At 35.7% G+C, this 24532-nt stretch overlaps 1 protein-coding gene and 1 long non-coding RNA gene across 3 annotated transcripts in view; one reads left to right on the forward strand and one right to left on the reverse strand.

The window, feature by feature from the left end:
- Oatp26F (Organic anion transporting polypeptide 26F) overlaps positions 1-19026 on the reverse strand; it is a 65917-nt gene extending 46891 nt beyond the window's left edge. For both annotated transcript variants that reach the window (XM_089859251.1, XM_089859250.1), the window contains exons 1-2: positions 18612-19026; positions 5507-5619 (exon numbers count right to left, since the gene is read on the reverse strand). The gene's annotated coding sequence lies outside the window, so the exon portion shown is untranslated. The remainder of the gene's footprint in view (positions 1-5506; positions 5620-18611) is intronic.
- LOC149610693 (uncharacterized) lies at positions 10927-12383 on the forward strand. The gene is made up of 2 exons (XR_016376684.1): positions 10927-11216; positions 11295-12383. It is a non-coding gene; the product is annotated as an uncharacterized LOC149610693 (long non-coding RNA).
- Positions 19027-24532: the final 5506 nt, after the last annotated feature.

Raw genomic sequence — 24532 nt, forward strand, 5'->3', positions numbered from 1 at the left:
CAGTGGAACTCTTCCTTTAAGCTGGAGTTTTCAATAAGAACGTGATAAAAAGTTCCATACATTAATATGGAGAGAAAATTCCTTGGGAAAAAGAAACGCATTTGAATTCAGAAATAAGTAACGTCAGCGTTTATTTGACTAGAGATGTTTCAAAGTATAACTCGAGTTCCATAGTAAACGTATTTAGTTGGCATTTCTTGTAAGTCATTCAGGTGATATACCGAGCCAAAGAGGAGGACAAAGAACCCATACAACATCTAAGAACGTTCAAAGATTGCATGCCCTGATCATGGATGAAGGATGTGCGTGAAAAACATTTCGTCGCTCTATAGGATGTGCAATTCCCTATACTAAAAAGTAGACAAATCGATACTAGCGCCACCTGGATGCCAGCGCTGGAAAGCCTCGGTTGAAAATAAAATGTACTGGACACAAGAAAAAAACAAGCACTACGTTAGATTTGATTCCTTCGTGTCGTCTGCTAGAAGCAAAACGGTGGATTTTCTTTTCTTTCGTCCAGTATATTTTATTTTTCACGCGAGGCTTTTCAGCGCTGGTAGTCAGACGGCGCTAGTATCGACTTGTCTACATTTTGGTATAGGGAGTTGCACATCTTATAGAGAGACAAATGTTTTTCAAGCGCATACATACTTCATCCATGTCCTGATCTGAGATTTTTCTTCAATCACTATTACAGGATTTTTTTGTGCGTCGCAACCATATTGGCAAGCATGTTACAAACCCAGTGCATAAGGATTGGCAGTTCATACTTTCTTAGGTCTTCTATAAGTTCTTGGTAGAACTGAAGACTTCTACGAAATTTTGGGACTCAACATACCTCATCTTTCCAGGTTGTCCCTGATCATTTATGGCCCATTTTTTACCGGAGTCCACTTGATCACGTCCGGTCGACATTTATTGCTGCTTCACAAATAATTTGATAGACCGAAAGAAATCCCAGACCCATCTCAGATTTTTTACTAAAAACTTTGAATCGAAGACTTATCCCTCAATGTTTATGTTCTGTACGATCCCTGCTTTTGTAGTCATGGCCACTTTCAAGAACTATGTTTGACCTCAGGCAAGAATATAGGGTATTTTGTTTTTAGACGTTGCTTCAAACTCACACACATCAGTGACTTAGAGACTGAACAAGTGAACTCTAGAGTCGAAAGGTTTATGGAGGTAAAGATGAATTCAAACGAAAGTATTTACGTTATAAATCAGTTCATCGAAAAAGGCCTATTATGAAGAATTGAAAAAGACCAGAGAAACTGTTACTTGTTTTCGTTGTCCTCGTGTATGACATCGCAAGATGTGGACATTAGTTACAACTTCGAAACGACATAACTCTTTCTTAAAAATAAATGAAGGAAAATAGCTTAACAGTATGGTAGCCCTAACTGACCTTTATTTAACGACACTAAATACTTGGTCCTACATTAATCATGAAGCAAAATAATCAAACATGCATGAAAAGAAACATATATTTGACAACGGTGCGACATGAACGCCAAAATTGAGAGGTATCATACGAATCTCACTTATATGGACCTTTCATAATGGACTTTTGCTCGAGCTGTAGCGATAAGAAACTACTAACAGACGATAAAATTGAGGGGGTTATTTGCTTTTTCAATGTCTAGAGATAAAATATTTCAGAAAATAGTCTCCTTTAAACCAAGCTGCAGGAAAATTATTTGATACGTCTCTGCACGTGATATACTAATCTTGTAAACTGACGACTAAATAATTTGTAAGAAATCCCAAGGCTAGTTTCGAACGATTTTTGAATGAAAATTATTTCTTAGCAACTTTTAAGTAACATTTATGAATATCAATTTACTTCTTATGAGACTTATCATTACCCCATCTTGCACAATCTTATTTGAACGCTTGCGGAAACCCATTTTCAGCTAAGACAATTTTCGTCATAGTTTCGATACTTTACCCCATACGTTGGTGCTCCCCAGGAAAAAAGGGATTTACCGTGTTCTTATATTGGGTTTTAACGCATAACAGAGCTTCGTATTATTCACTGCAGGTCGTAGCTATGGGGAGATATTTTTATGGCGTTCAAACCTTTCTTGACACTAAATTCTTTAGCAAGACGCTTCCACCGCATATTCGCTAAAGCGTCAATCTTTGCAGTGAAGCGTCGACGTGGGAGTGTGGCGGAAGTTTTCTTAATAGTAAACCACAATAAAAGGTAGGCCTATACATGCGCTAAAACCCATCATAGAAAACTGTGCTGTTTTTTCAATATATGCTTTTCAAGAGGGGAGCCCACAAAATCGTCTGTTCGAAATAGGGTTATGGCGAAAAATCCGGTATGTGAATCCAAAGACGTTAAATAGGGCTTCAACGTTACCAGTCCACCAAATTCCTTATTGTTTGAAGCCATACCTAAACTGCTTTGGATCCACATAGTGGTCCAACTCAAGACTATTTTCTTATTTGAAAAGGTATATTAACCATAAGTTTATAAGATATGTTCCTTAAGTATGACACTACCTATACTTCGTAAAGGTAGAGACTTACTGAGAGCTAGTTCGAGAACGACGCTAGAGTTTGACTACACTCAGTTTTGCAGTTTACCTTCCTATTTAGTCTCTACTCAGCCTTTGACAGTGCCTCACTAGAATATATGACGTTTCACCTACGTCACTTCACAACAAGCTCTCAGTAACTTAATTTTATTGGCGTTATAACGTTCTTGAAACTCAAATTCCATGTGCCAAAATTTCGTTTGTTTTAGCTGAAATAATGTCAATGCAGGCATGTTAAAGCCACCGAGTAACGTTGGACCGAGAGCTTTTTATAGGGCTCGACTAAATTTGAATTCGAGTAAGAAGGAAGCCCGCAAAAGAAGGAAAAAACTTAGAAGACCCCGAGGCCCTATATCGTAATGCTATTCACCGAAGACGTAGATCCGAAATTAAAAGAGAGAGAGAAAAAAAGCTTAAATTTATTCCGCCAATTTTAATTTAAGATTAATCGCGATTGATTAAATTAAAACTGATCGGTTCATTATTCAAAGAAAGTACCCTAGCTCGAGTTCGCTGCATGGCTCACTTTATATCCCTTCAAGTTAAGATAAAATAGGCTGATCAGGAGGGGTCGTGCGCGAAAGAATTTATTCAATACTCCAAATAATACTTGAACATAGCTTATCATTTTAAAAAATCCTTGTGGTCAGCCTGCAGGAACTTAAGCCAAAACTCTTATCTAGTCAGATGGTATTCACGAAGCAGTCGAGAATTCGTTGGAGAAGTGAATTAATTGATGGTACAGTCAACGTGCAAGAGAAACTATTAATTAGATGGAGCCCATTAAGGACCAGAGAGATTCGAAAACCGCGGATAATAGGGGTTATGGGGAGAGTTTAAGACTGCCTTTAAATTGGAATAGATCAGAGAGGTCAGAAAGTCCAACTTTAGAGACGGACCCTCCTAAATAGGTTTAGAAATGAAGCTGAGGAAGAAAATGAGGATGGGGAGCGAGGTTCGTCCACCAAGGCTTGAAAACTTAAGGAAGGTGGGCTTTAGGGGTATTTGGTAGCCCCAAAGCCCTTTTTAGTAGGGTACCGTGAGATAAAAGCCAACAAGATGGTACCCAAGAAAGAGATAATAGTTCCTCCATCTGAATGAGTTCAAGATGAGTTAAGGATTATTTATTGGTTATAAGTAATACATTGATATCACACTGTGCAACGGCGTTGGTTTAGTTCAAATTTTCTGCTAATGATACCGAAATTCCAAAATCGAACAAACGTTTTAATAGTAATGTATCTTATTTTTGAAACAGTGAGAAACGAAATCTTGTAACCTAGCAGATCTGAAATCAGTGGGGGTTCTATAAGAACAGTTTCAAACAGAGACTTCGTGAAGGTGGTTTTGAATAAAAAGTACTCCTAAGGGCTTCAAGTTTGTTTAAATGCTTCTTAAACAAGCTCGCGACATTTTCGCAAATTGGCATTGAAAAAAACTTCCTTCAAAACCATAACTACACACGTAAGTGTACAGTTATTTAACATTTATATCATAATTAGTACCATAGAGTCTGCTAATAAAGCATACTATAGTCGCAATTTACAGTCATTCCTTATGGTTGAAAAACGATAAATGCCAGTGAACCACTTTGGTGGTATGTGGCAAGTTTTAGCTATTCATTGCAATGAAAACCAAATTCTAAAATAAGGAAAAAGTGCAAACAAACTCGCTTACGAGAAGTTATATTTATTATTTCAAAAATTAAAAATAATTGGGCTAGAAGAAAAGCGAAACTCGTATTGAAAACCGCTTCTCGGTAGAACATTTTCCAAATCATTTGTTGCACCTCCTTAAAAATATCTACGATTTGATGTTTGAATGCTTGGCCCAATAAGTCAAATATGACCATCTCTCACACAACTACAACCAAAACCAAAGAACATCTGCAAGTACGCGTTTGAACAATATCAGATGCAGCTAAACTAGGAAAACGAAAAGAAGAACGTGGCGACCGGGGCTTAAGGTTGTCCAAAATCCCCGCTACAATGACGTGAACGAGCTTATGGTCGCCCCCGCGAAAAACTCCTAGAAAGGGCGCTTTTAGCTCGTGGCTTGGTATTCGCCGCGCTGCCAATTTTATATAAAGATGGCGAGGGGGTTTTCCGTTCTTAAGACTATTTAGTCCCGTTTGGGAACAGGAAGGGTAGAGAAGGATCGGTTGGGAAATAAGGAAAAACCTTGTTTCGCCAGAAAGCTTGTTTAGAAGGAAAGCGTGCAGGCGGAAGTAAGAAGTTCTATAATGGTAAAGGAAAAGGATGGGAATCCTATTTAGCCAAAGTCAGTTCCATCATATATGGGCAAAATGACCCCGTGGAACTAGGGGATTATGAAGATATCGGGATATAATATTGACGTCTTTCGTGTGAGGCGACTTTTGAAGAGGGATTTGCGCATAAGGAGAAAAATATTGCGTTCAAGATGATGAGCCAACGTATCCACAAAACCACGCTGCCAACAGCTGCTTTGGTTTCCCGAGATTTCTGGCAATTTTCGAGAGAAACTAAACCGGCCCACGTTCGGTTGTTGATTCAATATCTTATTCGTGTTTACGTTTCGACGCTCTAATATATCCGGATTATCAAATTACAGCTTTTCGGCGCGATTAAAGATAAATATTTTAAGAAAGTCCCCAGCTCTACATGACATTGTAATCCGAGTTCATAAATAATTGTCCCGATAAGAATTCCAGATTTCCAAGTTAAATTTGATTTTTATACAAGTTTGTTAGGAAAGTGGAGTATATCACTTGAGAGCATTATAAATGAAGTTCAATCATGCTAATTATAATTAAAATATTTAATCACGAATTAATGAAACTAATCGCGAATAAGTTGCTTGAAACACTAGGGTGTTATTGAATTTTGTATCCAAGTACTATTTCTAAACTTTACTCTGATTTCACTGTTTCATTGGAAATTAACCACAAAATCGTCAATAAAAGTTTAAACACTCACTCAGATATTGTAGTTTCTCAAATCATTTCGCAAGAGGCTTCAAGAAAAACTTTACTGAGAATTTCGTCTCTGTAATATGGTCAACAGGTTCACAATTTGGCGTCACAATTTATCTATTAAAAAATTAAAATTTATTTATTGTAAACGATAAAATAATACATAGTCACAACATGTAAAAAAATTAATTAATAGGCCAAGCTAGATTTAGATAAACACATAAAAATAGATTAGCCTACTGATAAGAGGTTTCCTCTAACGAAAAAATTAAATTCGGTTTAGGAGTTCAGTTTTAAATAATAATCCTGACTTAGTCTCAATGACAATAAAAGTATTTTAATTTAACAAACGACTTATAATGATTTTAGTACTAACACGAGTGATAAGTCGAAAGATAGCACACAATAAAGCTTTACATTATGTACAGTTTGTGTTAAATATCATATGGAAAATATACACCATTTTCGAAGGGGTGGGGCTGCAGAATCGTCTGCATGATATAAGGTTAAGACGGAACATCGGGTACGTGGATCAAAAGACGTTAGATAGGGCTTCAAAGTTACCACTCCAGAAAAGCTTGTTCGTTTGAAGTAATATCTAACGTCTTTGTAATCGCATACCGGTTGTCCCATCTTAAAAATACTACGTTTTCAAGCATCCGAGTTTTGAAAATGGTCTTTTCACGAGTAATTTAGATGTAAAATTGAACTCAAAATTTAAAAGTGATTACTTAGAAACCGAGTAACCAAGAAATAATTTGAATCACCAAAAGGCGTGGCTGTAGCCTATGTAGAATTTCATGAAAACAGCATAATTTTACGTGAAATTCAGTTCCACTAGTCATTCTGTCTTTGAGTTCTCTATAAATCCGCCAAAGTCGAGGGGTATAGTAATTCCACCCACTCTAAAGACTTAAGGAACCCTTTAAAAGTAAAGGATTGATAAATCGTGTGTAGTTTGAGGGTCGTAGGAAACAGGGCACTGTTGCATGTAGAAATAAGGGTCCCGTAGGGAGACTTCTTGCAATATTACATGTTTCTGGAGGTACACGTTCCCGACTAGGAAAGTGACATTTTGTTCTTGTTTAATTGTGAAGTTCCTGCAAGTTGATTGGCTATTATGTCTCAGGTAAGGCCAAACCCAAGGTTACAATTGGTTTAACGACCTGATTGTAATTGAGTAACTCAATTACTAACGTTTTCCCAAAGTGCATTAAATAATTAAAAGATCTAAATTGAAACTAAAGCATCCAATATTGCACCCACGTCATGAGAAATTTACGTCAGACTATACAGTGAGTTCCGCATTATCCAGGCGTGCTTTGTAAATTAAGGGAAACATGGCGTAAAAAGGGAACCCGATGAACAAGTACAAATTATTTCCTCCATTTCGGTTCTTTTCTTTGAAGATATTCCGCACGATCTTAGGATGTTTCGTCACGCATTCGCCGAGAAATTCTTTCTTATTTCTTGGGCCGTTCAGTAGTTCTTTAAGCCTAAATCAACTTGGCCTTGAAATCATATGGAAGACAAGATGCTTAGCACGTGAAAAGGACAGGCAACATTTTAATAAGACATGAGAGGAGCGAGGGGATACTGGCTTTAATTGTTCGGCTAATAAACCGCGTTGCTTAAGAAGTGACACTGTCGTTGGCCGTTACAATTGAGCAAAGAGGTTTAAATAACCCTGCAGTGGAGCTCTAAATAAGAAAAAGAGTAAATATCCGTGCAAGAACAAACTAGGATCCTGATACTTATGTAGTTAAAAGAGACAACAACATTTTATTTAATAATAGTAAGCAAAATGTGACTTAGAATTGGTTAAAATTTGCCAAATGAGGCTTATTGAAAAGGCCGGGTCGGAAAAAATATTCTTATACTGCTGATGATTTGACTAATTTCCAAAATTCATTTTTATAATTAAATTCATTTCAATGGTCAATGTCGCAATAAGGTCCAAGGTCACCTCATACAATCAAGATATTTTTCGCGATCAGCTCAGAATTGTTATGGTTTGAAATATAAACAAACAATTTCGTTTGAATTGGAATTTCTGAAAAGGTAATTTTAAACGTGCCTGAGTGAGACATTTTCAGATCTTGTCAAATATGGCCAAAATATACCGCGTTTAAACCGTAATCAAACTGAATGGTTAAAATATACTGTTTTGGATTATGATAGAGAAGATATATAGAACCCAAAAGTCCATAAAAAGCGACAAATAGTAACTAATTTTAAGAAAAGTGACTTTAGTAACTGATTTTGTGAAAAAAAAAAGTGAGTTTAAGTGACTTGGTATCTGCCCTTCCAGAAGAAAAAGCGTTTCTTCTAACACTTTCTTAAAATTGTCAAAGTCCTTTCGGGAATTTCAATGCAATATGCGCTTAAAATCGGCTTCACATTTCACAGTAAAATATCCCCTCCTGGGATGTTTAAAAGCACTTTGAATTGCGAAACTTTTATCTCGGAAGAAAGGAAAGATCCAATTTAACATTTATGACAAGCTAATTTGTAACATTTTATTGGGATTTTCTCACTCTCTAGACGTTTCATAAAATTATTCATAGAATTTTCCTTTTTAAAGAAAGTGTCAAATAGGCAATTTTAAATTGCAATCTTAACTTAATACCATAAAATCTTAATTTTTTTAAGCCACGTATTAACATTCTTGCATATTAAAAACCTTTTAGAACTTATGAAAACCATAGCATCTGAGGGTTTACAGACTGATGTCTAACAATCTAAATACATGTATAAAAACATTTTTGAAATTCATTCTGCAATTATTTAGTATTTGATGCCGACGAGGATGAAGTTATTATTTTAAAATGTTCGTACATTATTGCATTTGTTTATAGCAGTAATGAAACCCTAATTAATGAACAAAATATGACATTATCTTTATTGTGATACAGCATTAAACAACTTTGCCCCGCTAAAGTTCTTACCGCCTACCAAACTATTAAGGAGGCCCCTCATACCATCTAATGCGATATCTACCAGCTATAGAAGGAATACCAAAAGAAGCAAGTCAGCAAACACATTCACAGCAACATATCGCATATGTTGTAATCTAAGTAAAATTTAGAAATGAAGGGTTTTGAAACTGTGTATAATTCAAATTGTCATATATTGTAACGGGAAACGCACACAGCATTATCCTTAAAATTGCACTCTTTTCATATAACACCTGCACCAGGATCGTCACGGCTCGGCAGGGATCCCTAAGGTTAAAAGAAATTTTCGTTCATGGTAATCTACTAGGGGTCACAATCTTTGAGGCGCGTTTATAAGCGAGCGAAAACCTGAAGCTGATAGTTGAAGCTTAAAATTTTTACTCGGCGTAGGCTTCCGCGCGACCGTTTATAAACATGCGAGAGCTGATTTTCCATAAGCAGACGCAAACGGCGCTAACTTATGGCGCAAGCTGAGCGCTTCAAAGAAACTTTGATCTTCTCGCCCGTGTATTTTAGGTTTCAGCTCTCGGTTGGGGTCACGTGTTTAATTTTATCCACTAAAACGCCAAATAAATATGTCGTCTGGTATCCTGCAAACAACTGTTTTTTTCTTTTTTAACAGCAATAGTTTCATTTTGGTTAGTAATATACCTTCCATTGCTGTTAAAACGATTAGTTACGTCTTTAGAAAAAAAGCTCAAAACGTTTCGTAGAGGTTTTAGGTGACGTTAACCGCGAGTGTAAGATTTTGTAGGATTACGACTGTCCTAGATAATATGGAATAAAGCGTGGTTTTAACTTGACTTTTGATTATTTCTATTTCAACTGATTACAATTTTTATTTCGGATTTTCGAATTCCTCGATTGATTATGTATGATTACTTCACGAAATATGTGATTACCGAGGTGATTACGAAAGATTACTAGTAAATCATGTGATCATTTCTGATTTTTCTCAAGGCTTTAAGCGATTTCCAGTGATCATCGGAGATTTTTGATTAGCTTTGATTACCCACAAGAATGATTTTGATAACTGATGAATTTTCTAAGAATTCTAGCAATCAAGTAATCGATTTCTGCGGTTTTGTTCACCTGATTATTCAAGTGACTAACCCCAAGTGCCAATAATCAACGTCAGACGGAGCCCTTGTTCACTGCAGGCGGAAGGCAAGCCAACTCACACTGCCTCTAGCGGTTCTTCTTGGCGAGACGGAGCATACCCCAATGACGGCCCCTGTGCGCTGGTTTCTCTGTATGTAATCTACGAAATGGTCTACATATATCTATATTTGTCGAAAATATTTTCTATCACACACTCTAAAACACTCGAACGGACTAAATTAAGACTAAAATGCTACGCTAAAAATAACAATTTTTTAAATTAAGCATTTAATTTAAAATCGGTTTTCGTTTATTGTTCATTCTAGATTATTCTACAGGGCCGGTAGGCCCTTGTAGATATGACATGACACCCTTCCGTAATGTTAAAGAAAAAGTCACACCTTTTAGGGTTAGCGTCCCATAGAAAAAGCATTAAAAATTTTCGGTTTTTTAAGGCAATTGAAGCCGGCCTTACGGAAAAACTATAGCGAAGTTAGTTTTCGGAATACTTCTAAATTAACAAGCATTTATTAAATGGGAAACTTACGTGTTTCGATTTTTAATTAATGAATTCTAATTTTTGTAATTTAACTAATTAAGATAGTACGTCAAAAAATTACTTTTGGGCCAGAAGTCAGCCTAACCTTATAGCGCGCTTAAACCATGCTTAAACCTAATGCTTCATTTTGTTCTCGTTGACAACTAGAAGGGCCTAGGTTTGTGGGTGCTAACAAGTTACGTTGACAAATTGCAAATGTTGGCTTTCTTGCTGATTTTCCTAATTTCTTAGCAGTAGACTAACAAATTACTTTGGTATTTCGTCCGAGCTTGAGCACCTTTATATGTATTTTCTAATTAACTGTAGCACCCTTAATAAGAAATAGGTCGTTATCAGGTCGAATTTTCGTCTAGAAAAGTAATTCAGGTAAATTATTACAGTTAATAGAGGTTTTTATATCTTTTGAAGTAAGTTTTTCGACGTTCTTTACGGCCAAGGCTTAAGTTATATAGACTAATAGCACCCCATGTTGTTTCCCCATAGAGCTTAATACAGTCGAAGGCAGAGGGCTGCCATTACCCTATTTTAGTTACTCTTTAAAGATTATTAAAAAGGCTGATTTCCAGCTCTCATTTGTTTTGGATTGGAATCCATTATATAGTCTGCTCAATTTTATGCTAGAAACAGAGCCTAACCGGGTTAACCCTACTACCCTAGGTTTTTTATGCTGTATTTACCGTGTGCGCTTGCAATTTGATTTAAAAAATGGCATACCTATTCAAATTATTAACGTGTTGAAATAAAGATAGTGCTTTTCACCCTGTGAAAAGATCGAAAACTTCAAAATGCTACTGGTAAGATGACAAAAAGTTGAAAATGTTTTCCTTACGGCAGTTTAAAGACTCGTGGTGTTTACCTTAGCGCAGTTTGTTACCAACAGTGGATTTTGTTAATTCATAAATATAAGTAACAGTGGTCTGATTAATCCAGGAGGACAGTGTCGTTATGTAATTTAATTAGTCAAATAATTTCCATGTTTACATCGGCGCAGATTTTTCCAACGTAACCACGTCAGCAACGGAGGGTTACGTTGTTCGCTATCTCCACAGTTCACATTGCCGTTTGTTCATTTTTCTAAATTGCTATGAATTGTTTAGGTATTTAATTTAATTACTGTTATTGAAGCCAAAGTAGCTAAACTATAGAATCACATCATTCATTAACAAATGTTATAGATGATCTTTATGTTACCGCAAATTTAGCACGTGGTATGATAAAAATTTAACACATTGTCTTGGCAAGAATGAAAAACTCTTCTAAACTTTACAATTAAGGTGATTTGATACTCATTTTGTAAGCTAAATCAACACTGCCAAACCTCAATCCTTCATTAATTTCAACTTAATTAAGTATAATTAACGTGAATTTAAACATGAAATATATATATTTGGATGAGAACTCGAGTAACTTTGAAATAAAATACTTAATTAAGATTAAAACTGCACAAGCTGTTAGTATAGCCCCATGTTTTCAATTTCACACTTAAGTCAATTTAAATTATCTTTAAAATACATTAATAGGCGCGAAATTCGAAAGTGTAGAGTAAAATAAGATTCAAAAGCTCCACTAAAAATTGCAATTAACGTGAAGTATTTATTGAAAGTAATTTTATAACCTAAATATACACTGCCGAAACACAATCCTACGTTAATTGTCAGTCACTCAATTAAATATAATTAACGTGAAATTAAACCAAATATATTCATTTTTTGGATAAAAACTCAAATAACTTTTAATCTTATTTAAAACTACCCAAGCCATTGGTATAAATCCCAATGTTTTCTATTTCACACTTAAGTTAATTTAAACTGTCTTTAAAGTACATTAATTGGCGCGAAATTCAAAAGTTTAAGGTAAAATAATGACTGGCAAAAATGTTAAACTTCACTAAACGTTGCAATTAGGGTAAAAAATTCCAAGAAATTATACTTTTAAGCTTAATCCACTCTCCCGAACCGCGCTCAAATTAATATTAAAACATCACAAGTTTTTCGCACAGCCACAGATGTTTCCTATTTCACTTTCAAATTGATTTAATTCATCATTAAAATACATCGAAAGCTCTTACATATTTTAGGGTAATTGCAATTAAAGTTAATATTCTATCGAAACTTGTATCCACACTAGATAAACCGTTAAATTAAACTTAATCAAGTATAATTAATGTGAAATCAACCCAAAACACGAATGTTTTTGGAAAATTCATGGATACCTTATAATTAAACTAACAAATTATAATTAAAACTACACTTATCTTACACTCAGCCTCCATTTTCCTGTTTAATTCTTACACTTAAATAAATTGTCATTTAAAAGCATTTTTCCCATATTGAAAGATAGCCATTGAAAAGGAGCGAAACTTAAAGTTTGGGGGGGGGGGGGATTTTACAGTATTTGTGCCTTTTTAACAGGAGTATTGTTACAATTTTAACACTACCAGACTTAGAAATAGCACACGTCCACTGGTCCAAAACCAGTTTATTGGTTGCTTGGACCAGTTTTTAATTGAAAAAATTAATAATTAAGTTTTTTGATGAGAATGGAGGCGGGACCAGTTTAAAAATTCAAGCTTTCTTCCAATTTCTACTCTTAACTTTTCTATTTCAAACACAATAAACCGCATCACTCTAGAGTTTAGACCCAAATGAAGGGCTTGCCAAGTGGTACCAGGTTTTGGTAGTGGTATTAAGTTAGATTTAAAACTACACGGTAGTCGGCAGTCTCGGCACGATTGGAATTTTGAAGTCTCGCAGAGTCAATTTAGTCAAACCTATCCTTTATGGTCAAACTACCTTGAACCTTCTCGCAAGTGGGCTAGCGCCTATATATATAAATAGCCCACGTATATAAATATATATACGGTAAAGCTAACATAATTATTCAAAATTTAATTACATTAAGACTGAAGTGACAGATATTATAAAAAAACGTCTTGATTTGGACCAAGACCGAAAAAACAAACGATATGTGTGAGGTTTATCAATTGGCTGAAGCTTCAGATATTGAAATTTTTTTTAGTTATTTTTATCCATTTAATCCTTAAAAAATATTAAATTCAATCAACTGATTTTACTGTTAATCGATCTATTCCCTCTAAATTAATTGAAAAAATTACATATCTACGCTTTTTCAAGAACAATTACATTTTCCGAAAACATTTTATCATGAAATTAATTATTTTGAAGGGATTTCGTGTAAGCACCTTGACGGACATAGATTTAATTGTTGATGGCTTGACAAATTTTCAAATGTGCACCCAAAAAAGTTTAAATCTGTAAGTTGCTAAGAAGACTGATGTTCAAAAAAAATATGATAATTTAAATTTATTTTGTTCAGACTAGTTAATAAACTAAATAACTAATGTCGTCTATTTAAGACAAAGCAACATCGTTTATCCTGTGTGGTTTCATTTAGTAGGTAGCTATCTGTAGCACTGGACAAATATGATAACGGTATATAACCAAAGGTAAGGGTAAAGATTACATAAAAAGAAATACGTTTCAGTACCAATGGCTTGTTATATTCATCTCCATTCTTTACCAGTTAAACGAAGAAGGTCACACTTAACTTAACCCCCCCCCCTTCCTCCATTTCCCCAATATATAAAATTTTACAATCACCAGTGGTTCCAGTGTTTTGGGTCATCTGAGCCGACGCAATACACCCAGCAAATATTACCATATAGGTCGAAACCTTTTCACATTAGTGAACGGTACATGACTCTCCGGACTTGCCCGCCAACCTTAATAACCTAAAACTATAAAACGTTCGTGTACAAGAATGATTATTGTTGTGGCTTGACACTCGCTAGCGCCTGAAGGACCGATCACTCAGTCTAATCGGTGTACATTTGTAAGAGAGTAGACCATTTTAGAAATTACATACAGATGCCGCCATTAAGGTCTTCTCTCTCTCGCCCAGAAGCACCGCTATAGGCAGTGCAAGTTGACTAGCCTCCTGCCTGTAGTCAACTTTGTTACCGTCTGGCGGTGACCCTTGGTGCGAGGGATAATACCCAATGGTGGCCTCGCCACTGTGTGTTTTCCGAAATGGTATTTACGCGTGCTAAAATGATTATGCGTAATACGTTACCGGTGTACAAGTAACGCCAACAATGTAGAAAGGGGTGGTGACGTTATAAAACTCTAAAGTACGAAGAGGGAAATTGCAGTGCAACCTTTCCTTCATAGTCGCGACATTAGAAATGTAGCATTTCGATATACGAAATTAAATGTATGAATTCGTGCAGGGTGGTTTGGAATCGACGTTTAAAAATTTACATTTTCCTTTCGAATTATGTCAAAGTTCGCTTGGTCTTTTTAGACAGAGTGTTTCAAATATTCAATACTGAGCTCTTAACACGTACTCCCTTCAAAATAATTAATTTCATGATAAAATGTTTTCGGAAAATGTAATTGTTCTTGAAAAAGCGTAGATATGTAATTTTTTCAATTAATTTAGAGGGAATAGATCGATTAACAGTAAAATCAGTTGATTGAATTTAATATTTTTTAAGGATTAAATGGATAAAAATAACTAAAAAAAATTTCAATATCTGACGCTTCAGCCAATTGATAAACCTCACACATATCGTTTGTTTTTTCGGTCTTGGTCCAAATCAAGACGTTTTTTTATAATATATCATTGAGTTCGTTCTGTAGTATTATAAGGTTAAGTTAGTATTTCGCCTGCCTGTCAACTACGACTCACTCAACACCACCAGTTTCTCTTTCACCACCATGGCTTCCTGTGGGCCTCTCGCACCTCTTTTGCAATATAAACACAATACATATACACAACAATATGCTCACATATACGGGATGACGTCTATCTTACGGACAAAATATCAAGGATATGTACATAAGTGTCATGCCCTAAAAAAGCAAACAACGATACACTAATTCAAATTCACGTAATATCTGGTTCGCAATATTTCCAAAAACATAATTTCAGAAAACAGTTTGAATGTTTGTTCTTTATACACAGTCACAATTCGTTACCGAATTTGACCAAACTGCATGAATGATTTCAGTAAGACCAGGGGAAGGTTTTAGAAGTGCAGGTTTGCTTGATTCGTTTCCAAATAAACAACAGCGTGTAGATATTTGATACGGGTGGTCCCAATGATAATGATAGTGTTTAATGGCTACATAGACAGGAAACTCTTCCAGCTTTACAGCACCTTAAAACACCCGGGCAAAGCCAGGTGGCTTAGCTAGTATTTCCTAAAACAATGTTATCCTAAAATCATACTGTGAAACTTATCATTCTTGAAATGACACTGAATTAACAAACAACAACGATTGATTACGCGCAAACAATTACCATAATATTAAATATATTTACGAGTGAATTTAGGTTACAATCCGGATCCATAGTATGGTATAACTGTATAGCACACTCAAATTCACAACACAATAAAAAATATCCCGTTTTGAAAATAAACACTAGGGGAATACTATAGTGGGAGTTTATATTCAGATAGTATTCAGATACATAATAACATAAGCCAAAACCCTCTATAAGTATACATCATTATGTCTTTGGCCCTTCCCTACCTTTGCGTCAGATTTTTATTTTCCTAGTGGCGCCGCTCGTGGCCAAGTATATATGAGGCAAAAAACAGAGCAAAAGACGAACAATATTTTTACCATAGTTTTTAAGCTATGATGACCTTGCACAGACGATTTTGGGGGAGAAAATAACCGAACGAAAACCTCGCCGGCAATCGAGGAGTTTTTTTATAACCTCTCGCGTGTCATACTTAGAGTACACTAAAGGAACGGCTTTTACGACGAAAGTGTCTCATTTAATTCCAGATTGTGGTAAGACTAAAGCCGTGTTTACACGAGACACTTTGAAACAGTTTTCAACCGTTTTGGAAAGTAATATTTGCATTTTTTCGTGAAAGATCTCTGCTTTTAACAGTGTAATATTACTTTTTGTACTTTGCAAAACGGTTTAAAACGGTTTCAAAGTGTCTTGTGTAAATGCAGCTTGAATATAGGTTGCAGGGGCCCTCAATATTGAGATTGATGTATTATAAATAAGAATAAACGGATTTTTAATTTGACTAGAACTCTATAGTTTACATTCAAACATGCAAACTTAATGGTAGATTATCAACTTATGATAATAATAATAATAATAATAATAATAGTAAAGCCTACCCTCATGCACGGCTCCGTGATTTTTGAAGCGATGGGGGTAGAACGGTGACCCCGTTTTACGTACTCGGCTTAGACGTAAAACACGAAATTGATGCGGACCTACATTTATGCAAGCTCACGCCATTCAGAAGTTTTTTTTTCAGCAAAAATATTTTTATGCCTGTCTATGTATGTTTCGAAAATATAATAAAATTACTGAAAATGATTCGTTTTACTCCGGGCAATAAGAGGACTTTTAAGAAAGGAAAGTTAAAGTTTTAAATACTTAACTCAAGGAAATACACTCAAAAAAGGGCTTCAGAAAATTAAGTGGTTTCAAGACGGAAAAAATTAAGAATTTTTAATATAAACTGATAAAAAGCGAAATTGAGCGAATTAAAACAATCCTTTAGATGCCGTGCAATTATTTCCGGTGTACCTCCGTATTGGCAAAACACCCTAATTCTTTTTACTTATATATTTGGGTCGGTGCCTAACGACCATGTTTACTAGTATGCTAGTATCGTAAGAAACATACATAATTATAAGTGTTGAACTTCGTAATAGGCAGTTAATGGTACGCTGTGTCAGAGCGACAATGTCATCAACAGAAAATACCGGCTAAACACTTTGTTATTTATGTTTACTGAAAATATTAAGAGAACTTTGCAGTAGGTATTTTCTTTCTAGATTCAGCATGAGTACTTCACTTTACGTGGAAGGCTAGTTACTTCGCTAGTAGTTATAGAGACTACCTCTGTAAGTCGTTTTCGTTATGTAATTTTAAAACTGCCCTATAGATCATTCCGATGTGCTAGTGCGCAATTTTTTGACGCATCGTTCTAAGGCAGACGACAGTTCTTCCTCTGACGGCGATTACGTAGGGTAATAACGTGTTGCGCTCCAGATCATGCGCAGTTAAAACAAACGCCGAAAATTAGACACATGACTTGCTACGTTTCGCGAAGAGAGACTTCAAGTTCAGACTTCTATACAGAATAAACATCCCTTGCTTGACCTACCTTGGGCCTATTGTCTTCAAATTCGACTAAATTGAAAAACGAGAACTTACGGTCAAGTTTTATAACAAAGTCGCAAGTTGTAAAATATAATTATACTTTGTACAAGTTGAAAATAAATTACCAAATTGCAATAAAATTTACGAAAGCAAAAAATTATATAAAATATCTTTCGATGATTTTTCAAAAATACCGCGCTATGAAACCTCAGAATCAAACTCCGTGACGCAATTAGTAACATGAGGCAATGTGAAACCTTCACCCCTCTAATTACAACTCTGCTGATTTTGTAGTAAAGTTATCAACGACCTATAATCCTTAAAAGCCAAGGTTTAAAATACTTTTTTTACTTCTTACTTTTAAGCTGAAGCCAAACAAAATTAGATATTGCCAACGTAGTAAGCTATTGTACAGGTATATAAAAGTAATGAAAACCTTTAAGCTTCTTTTTTTGAACAACTACCACCATAACGTAACTGCAAAGTTATCAAGCGAACTTCTTTAAGCATGATAAACAACGCGGTCTACTTACTTTTACAGCATCTTATCGCCAGTTTCAGAAGTCTCTACCTTTTGTTGACATTGAACCTTCAATTTACGGCTTATAATTTCGTATCATCCCACTTGTTTTTCTGTTTACCTATTTCCCTATCACCATTTTAAGGAAAACCGGGTTTCTATGCCAAAGTCTGACGTAATATACTGTGCTTACTAATTTTTTTATTTTTAAAAAACAAGCTTTTAATAATGTGAAAATAAATTTAACCTAATTATCGTAGGCCTATTGTTTCAAGGAGATAGGTGCAGTACCTGTCCTTAATTTATCATGAGGTTTGGACGCCAAAAAAAAACAGTATTCATTGGTACTACGCGTGCATGCAAGTTTTAAGTAAAGCTAAATGAATTCTTTTAAAACAGTAACAAATGACAGCTTTCCACCGTAAAATTCAAAGTAACACGGATGGTTCATGGTATACAATAAATGTAAAAACATTGTAGCACCTTAAGTGACGTCATAAAAAATATATTTCGTTTCTAAAAGTTCAAAGTGCTTTGCACGCAAGGGGCAAAGAACTCATAGATTTGGGAGGGCAGGTATTTTAAAAATTACAAGCAATACATTTGTAAAAGCTGAGTGACTGGCCTATCGTTTAAACGTTACTAAATAGTATTCGAATTATAGACGTGAAACGGTAAAGGTAAGTTTAGGTTACCTGTCAACGTCATAATACCAAATACCTCCCTTCAACTGAGCGCGCAAGTATTTTAAAACATCAAAATAACACTCATGACACTAACGCAAAGGGAATTTTATTAGGCCTACCTGATTGATTTGTCGAATTGAAAATGCAGGAAAAATTTATTCTTGTCCCAGTTAGCTCGGAGCTTCTAGAAGGGCGTGTATTAATGGCTTATAATATACGCTCCACGTGGTCGGTTTTAAAAGACGAGACGAAAGTGGCGCGCCGTTTCGCCTTGACTTGCGGCTCAACTAAATCTAAACTGCCGAAGATACAACCACGAGAAAGCTGGAATATGACAACTGTTGAAAAACAGCAGCGCCACCACCACGACTTCACGAGGGAAAAAATATTCTATGAAGGCGGGAATCAACTTCTATAACTTTCGTCAGAGCTCGGCCCATCCGGTTGAGAGTTTTATAATAGTTTTTCCCCTTCTACAGCGCACCAACGTTCCCTCTCGACTCACAAGTGCGAATAAAAAAGTTCCCGCCGCGGAACTCTCTACGGAAAAGCTGCAAAACTAGAATTCGACTTATTACAAAAGTTTCTGCCTTTCGGAAGAGTCGATTTCGACCTTGATAGGGGTGCTTTGATAAAAAATATCTATCGAAGTTAACCTTGAAGCTTTGGTTGTTTTTAGAAATCTTACGGCGACACCTAGAGAATTTTATTGTAAATACCGTATTTTTTTTAAACGTTCCCTGTTGTTTATATGACGATTCAACTACTATACTATTAATTCAATGTGGTACTTTTAGAAAACTGAGTCGTTTACATCTCACAAAATAACCGTTTGTACTCCCTATCACTTTTCTACTCAACCTTTTTGGTCCTATTAAAAATTAAAGTATTTGGGATTATACTAAATTATGTGTATTATACTAAATTTTTAATTTTAATTATTAATACACGGTGTGGGAAGGCTTCAGCAACTAGCTATTAACTGAAGTATATCAAATAAGGAAGTATATATTTATGGGTGAATGAAAGTACAATTCTTAGGCACGTCGCAATACTGAGGGCTGTATACGATGGGCTACTACTAGGTTTTCCTTGGCCGTGGATGAAGAAGGATATGGAGAAATTTATTTTATATGTATGGCAACTGGCAACGTAACCTTAGCGATGTAGTGTAGTAGTGCAGTACTACGTATACAAACGTCATACCCTTCTACTCTTAGCTCAGTGTCATCCCCCTACTGGGCGCGTAGAGTATCACCTCTTAAAAGAGCGTGCCCAGGTGGAGGGATACACAGTATACGCCCCTCTCTACCGCCACTAGTCTATCCCCCTTCCGGCGGCGAATAGTATTCGCTATTACAAAAGTTGCCCACAACGCGGGGATACAAGCTTCTCTCCCCTCTCTACCGATATTACCTTATAATATTATGCAGTTGTTTTGACAACTCAACAAGATGGCCTCGGCCAGATTAGAGCCACATCGTTTGTAAGGCTCTAGCAATCGAGAAAGTTTCACTAGTAAAACACTGTAGTTAGTAAGCAAGCGTAAAAAAATTCATTAGTACACATGAATACACCCATAGTGCAAGGTATTTTTTATGTCTGAATATCAAGAACAGACCATTAATTCCAGAAGAGAAGGAAAAACGTCTCGACGATCTACATTTAACGTTGCTAAAAGGATTTCTCGAAACCCCTTAGTAACCTTTAATCGCTTAATAGAAGAACAGATAGTTTTAGTGATTATCCCCTCGGTGAGTTACTTTTAACAGTGCTAAAATGATCACACAACGCTCAATTAATACACGTACAGAAACTTTCACCTTACAACATATACTTATGCCGACGCATCTTATAAATTTCTAACATCGACATAATCCCTTAATAGAAGAACAGATAGTTTAATATACGACGACGCTATGTTTTTAGTCAATATCATTATTTAGTGAATAGCCTCTCTACGTGCTACCTTTAACGGTGCTAAAATCATTACTTGAAACCCCCAAGTTATCTTTAATTCCTTAATAGAAGACCATTCTAAAAATAACATCAGTATATACTTGCTTTTGCTTTTAAAATTTCCCTCGATTTCTTTGAGTGTTGAAATAGGGAATAAGGGAGCGTGATTGAAAGCGTAAAATCCTTATTGTCGACGGGTGACAGAAAATTTAAAGGGAGTAGGAAACCTCACATTTAAATTAAAGCAATAAAATAATGCTCTCTCTCGCTTTAAATATATCGAGCAAACGCAAAACTCAACTCCCATTCACTCCCCCTTCAATGACGAACGAAACATTTTATATATACTGCCAAATGCGGTACTCTTTCACGACAAGGACGCCGTCGCCCCCACCACCGACAACATCATCATACGATGTGGCTAAAAAGTTACTTTAGCATATAAATGCGGCTTAATCTTACTGTTTGAAGTTAATAATTTTTTAATTGTTTTAAGAAAAAGGTAGAATTGGTTTGCTATGAAATACTAAATCAATGTTTTTTTTTTACTTTTGAGAGTGATTGTTGTTATTTCATTGGAGGATTCTTTTTGAAGTTGAATAAGAACTGCATTGTCAGCGACTACTTTTCTCTGGGTGTGACCCAAAATCCCCCCAGACAAAATCCCCCCAAATCATAAGTAACGGACAAAATCCCCCCAAAACTCCTACTTGATGGACAAAATCCCCCCAAATCATATTTAATGGACAAAATCCCCCCAAATCATATTTAATGGACAAAATCCCCCCAAATCATATTTAATGGACAAAATCCTCCCAAATCATATTTAATGGACAAAATCCCCCCAAATCATATTTAATGGACAAAATCCTCCAAATTATGTTTAACGGTTAGGTTAGGTTAGGGTTAGGTTAGGGTTAGGTTAGGGTTAGGGTTAGGGTTAGGGTTGGGTTAGGGTTAAGGTTAGGTTAGGGTTTAGGTTAGGTTAGGTTAGGTTAGGTTAGGGTTTAGGTTAGGTTAGGTTCAAATAATTCGTTGACACCTTTTTCCAAAATATGCTCCTTTTAATTAGCTACCACCTTTTCCAAAAGATTTTTCTATTAATTAGCTGCCACCTTTTCTAAAATATTCTCCTATTAATTAGCTGCAACCTTTTCCAAAATATTCTCCTACTAATTAGCTGCCACCTTTTCCAAAATATTCTCCTACTAATTAGCTGCCACCTTTTCCAAAATATTATCCTTTTAATTAGCTACCACCTTTTCCAAAATATTCTCCTTTTAATTAGCTACCACATTTTCCAAAACATTCTCCTTTTAATTAGCTACCACCTTTTCCAAACCATTCTCCTATTAATTAGCTGCAACCTTTTCCAAAATATTCTCCTACTAATTAGCTGCCACCTTTTCCAAAACATTCTCCTACTAATTAGCTGCCACATTTTCCAAAATATTCTCCTTTTAATTAGCTACCACCTTTTCCAAAATATTCTCCTTTTAATTAGCTACCACCTTTTCTAAAATATTCTCCTTTTAATTAGCTACCACCTTTTCTAAAATATTCTCCTATTAATTAGCTGCCACCTTTTCCAAAAGATTTTCCTATTAATTAAAAATATATTTAATGTAAAACCATACAGTATGTCTTCTTCCAGTTCAATAGAATTTCGGTCCAATGGGACTATAATAAAATCGCACCTTTTGGCTACGTTCGGTCGAATGCGACACCACAAGCTCTGTCGCCAAAAAAATGTGAAATGTGAAATAAAACAAACTACTTATATTTGAAACTTCTGTTATATATTTCTCAGAGGATTTTCGTTGGGGGATTTTGTCTTGTTATAATGATTTGGGGGCATTTTGTCTTGTTATAATGATTTGGGGGGATTTTGTCTTGTTATAATGATTTGCGGGGATTTTGTCTTGTTATAATGATTTGGGGGGATTTTGTCTCGTTATAATGATTTGGGGGGATTTTGTCCTACATTGGGGGGATTTTGTCGCATTGGGTTAAATGGGGGGATTTTGGCCGGGGGGATTTTGGCTGGGGGGATTTTGGTATACAATCCTTTTCTCTATGCAAACTTAGTATGTAATATCTGCCGTTGGTTTTTGTTACTATCTAAGGGCGACATAAATCGCCCAGGTTATTATTTCAGTTATTTAAGGTCCGTGACCTTTATGTATCTGCGTTCACTTATAGTCTTTTAAAAGCTTTCTTAAGTCAAACCAACTGCTCAAATAACGTAAAATAGAATGGAAAACTTTCACTAATTCTCTTTTAGCCAACAGAAAACGCAGATCTTATCGAACTAAAAGAATGTAAGGCACAGAAATATTATGGCCCCAACGCGAACTATTTTTCCGTTTTTGAAGCCTGCTTCAAGGAAGGTTGAAATGCGCAATACATCTAGAAACGCGCTTTCCAAAAACGATCGCTTACATTTGACCAATTTTAATTTAAAGCAGTATATTCGACACAACATTTGAATTTATTTATCTAATAGGAAAATTTCTAAAGGTATTTAGTATCTTCCTTAACCCAAGTCTTGTCATGTTTTCCTCTTATGTACAGTATCTCCACCATTTCCGAGAGTTTCGTTTTCTCTTGAAATAAACATGGGTGTGCTCTGTTTTTGCCCAAACTCAGTCAGTCTCCGGAACGCATAGCATCATCGTTAGGGAGGTCAAAACACAAGTCATCTGTAAAAACCTGGCCCCTCACCCTCAAGGAGGTTGGGGATATTAAAGGGCGAAACGACTTGACAGAACTACACAATGAAAATATAACGCAAGAACGCAATTCGAGGGGGCCGTCGCTCCTTCAAATCTCGCACACCTAGGTTTTCAAATCACATAAATCAGTTCGCAAATCTAGCAAATCACTAAAATCGCTATGAAATCAATCAAATCGCTGCACAAATCAGTGAAATCGCTAGTAAATCATTGAAATCACTATAGAAATCAGTGAAATCAATCGTAAATCAGTCAAATCACTATACAAAGCAGTCAAATCAAGAAATCATCAACTGAATCAAATCACTATCAAATCAATGCCAAATAACTTAAATCACTAGAAAATCAATGCCAAATCACTTGAATCACTAGCAAATAATTCAAATCACTAGCAAATCGTTCAAATCACTAGCAAATCGTTCAAATCCCTAGCAAACCGTTCAAATCTCACCAAATCATTGAAATCCCTAACAAATCATTCAAATCCTCGTTAAGTCACCCGTCATTCAAATCATACAAATCATTCAAATCAGCTCCAAATCTGCAAATCAGTCAAATCATTCATAAATCATTGAAATCATCAAAAATCGATAGTGATTTCAAATCTCGTACGCTCTGATGCGTAATGACGGCCCCCTCGATACAATTTCAAGGCGAATCTGCACTAAATCTCAAGCCTTAGATTAACAGATTAATAAATAATGCATGCGGTTTAAATGAATCTTCTACATTCCTCTCAGAGACAAACACATTTTGAAACACCGATCGTTCCTGCCCCAGAGCAACCCGGAGAATAACGCTTGGTTGCTTGCTAAAGTATCTAATTTCGCTTTTAACTTTCACCTTTCGCCTTGACGTATCCAAAGCAATTAAGTTTAAAATTCGTGGCGTGTGCGAGCCATTAATTTGAGATCTAGCGTATTAATTGACGCAAACTTAATTGCTCGAATTTAATCGCGAAAAAAGCTTTTAGCTATAGCTTTAGAGATGTCGTCCCGCGTTTTGATGGAACCCCTCGAAATTAGACTTCAGAGACAGAGGAGGAATTCGAAGTATTCTGGAAAGCCGTCAGCCGGAAACTGTTGGGTAAAATTGTTCGAGCAATAAAGCTAAAGATAGCAACATACAGTGTACGGCACACCTTGGTCAGAGATGTTGGTTCAGAGTTGGATGACCCCTACTACGTGTTATGTTCATTTAAGAAACACGCTTTATTAACCCCATTACAATAAATAAATATGAATAGACGGAAATCGTCAAAGCAGTTCCGTGACATCCATTTCAAAGTATAATAACCTGCAAAAACTATTCACCGTATCACTAATGAAAGTTGTTTTTTTTTCGTA

Source organism: Phalangium opilio, unplaced genomic scaffold (genome assembly GCF_054372755.1).
Source record: "Phalangium opilio isolate 3A_F unplaced genomic scaffold, DU_Popi_V2 ptg000329l_1, whole genome shotgun sequence".
Taxonomy (NCBI): Eukaryota; Metazoa; Arthropoda; class Arachnida; order Opiliones; family Phalangiidae; genus Phalangium; species Phalangium opilio.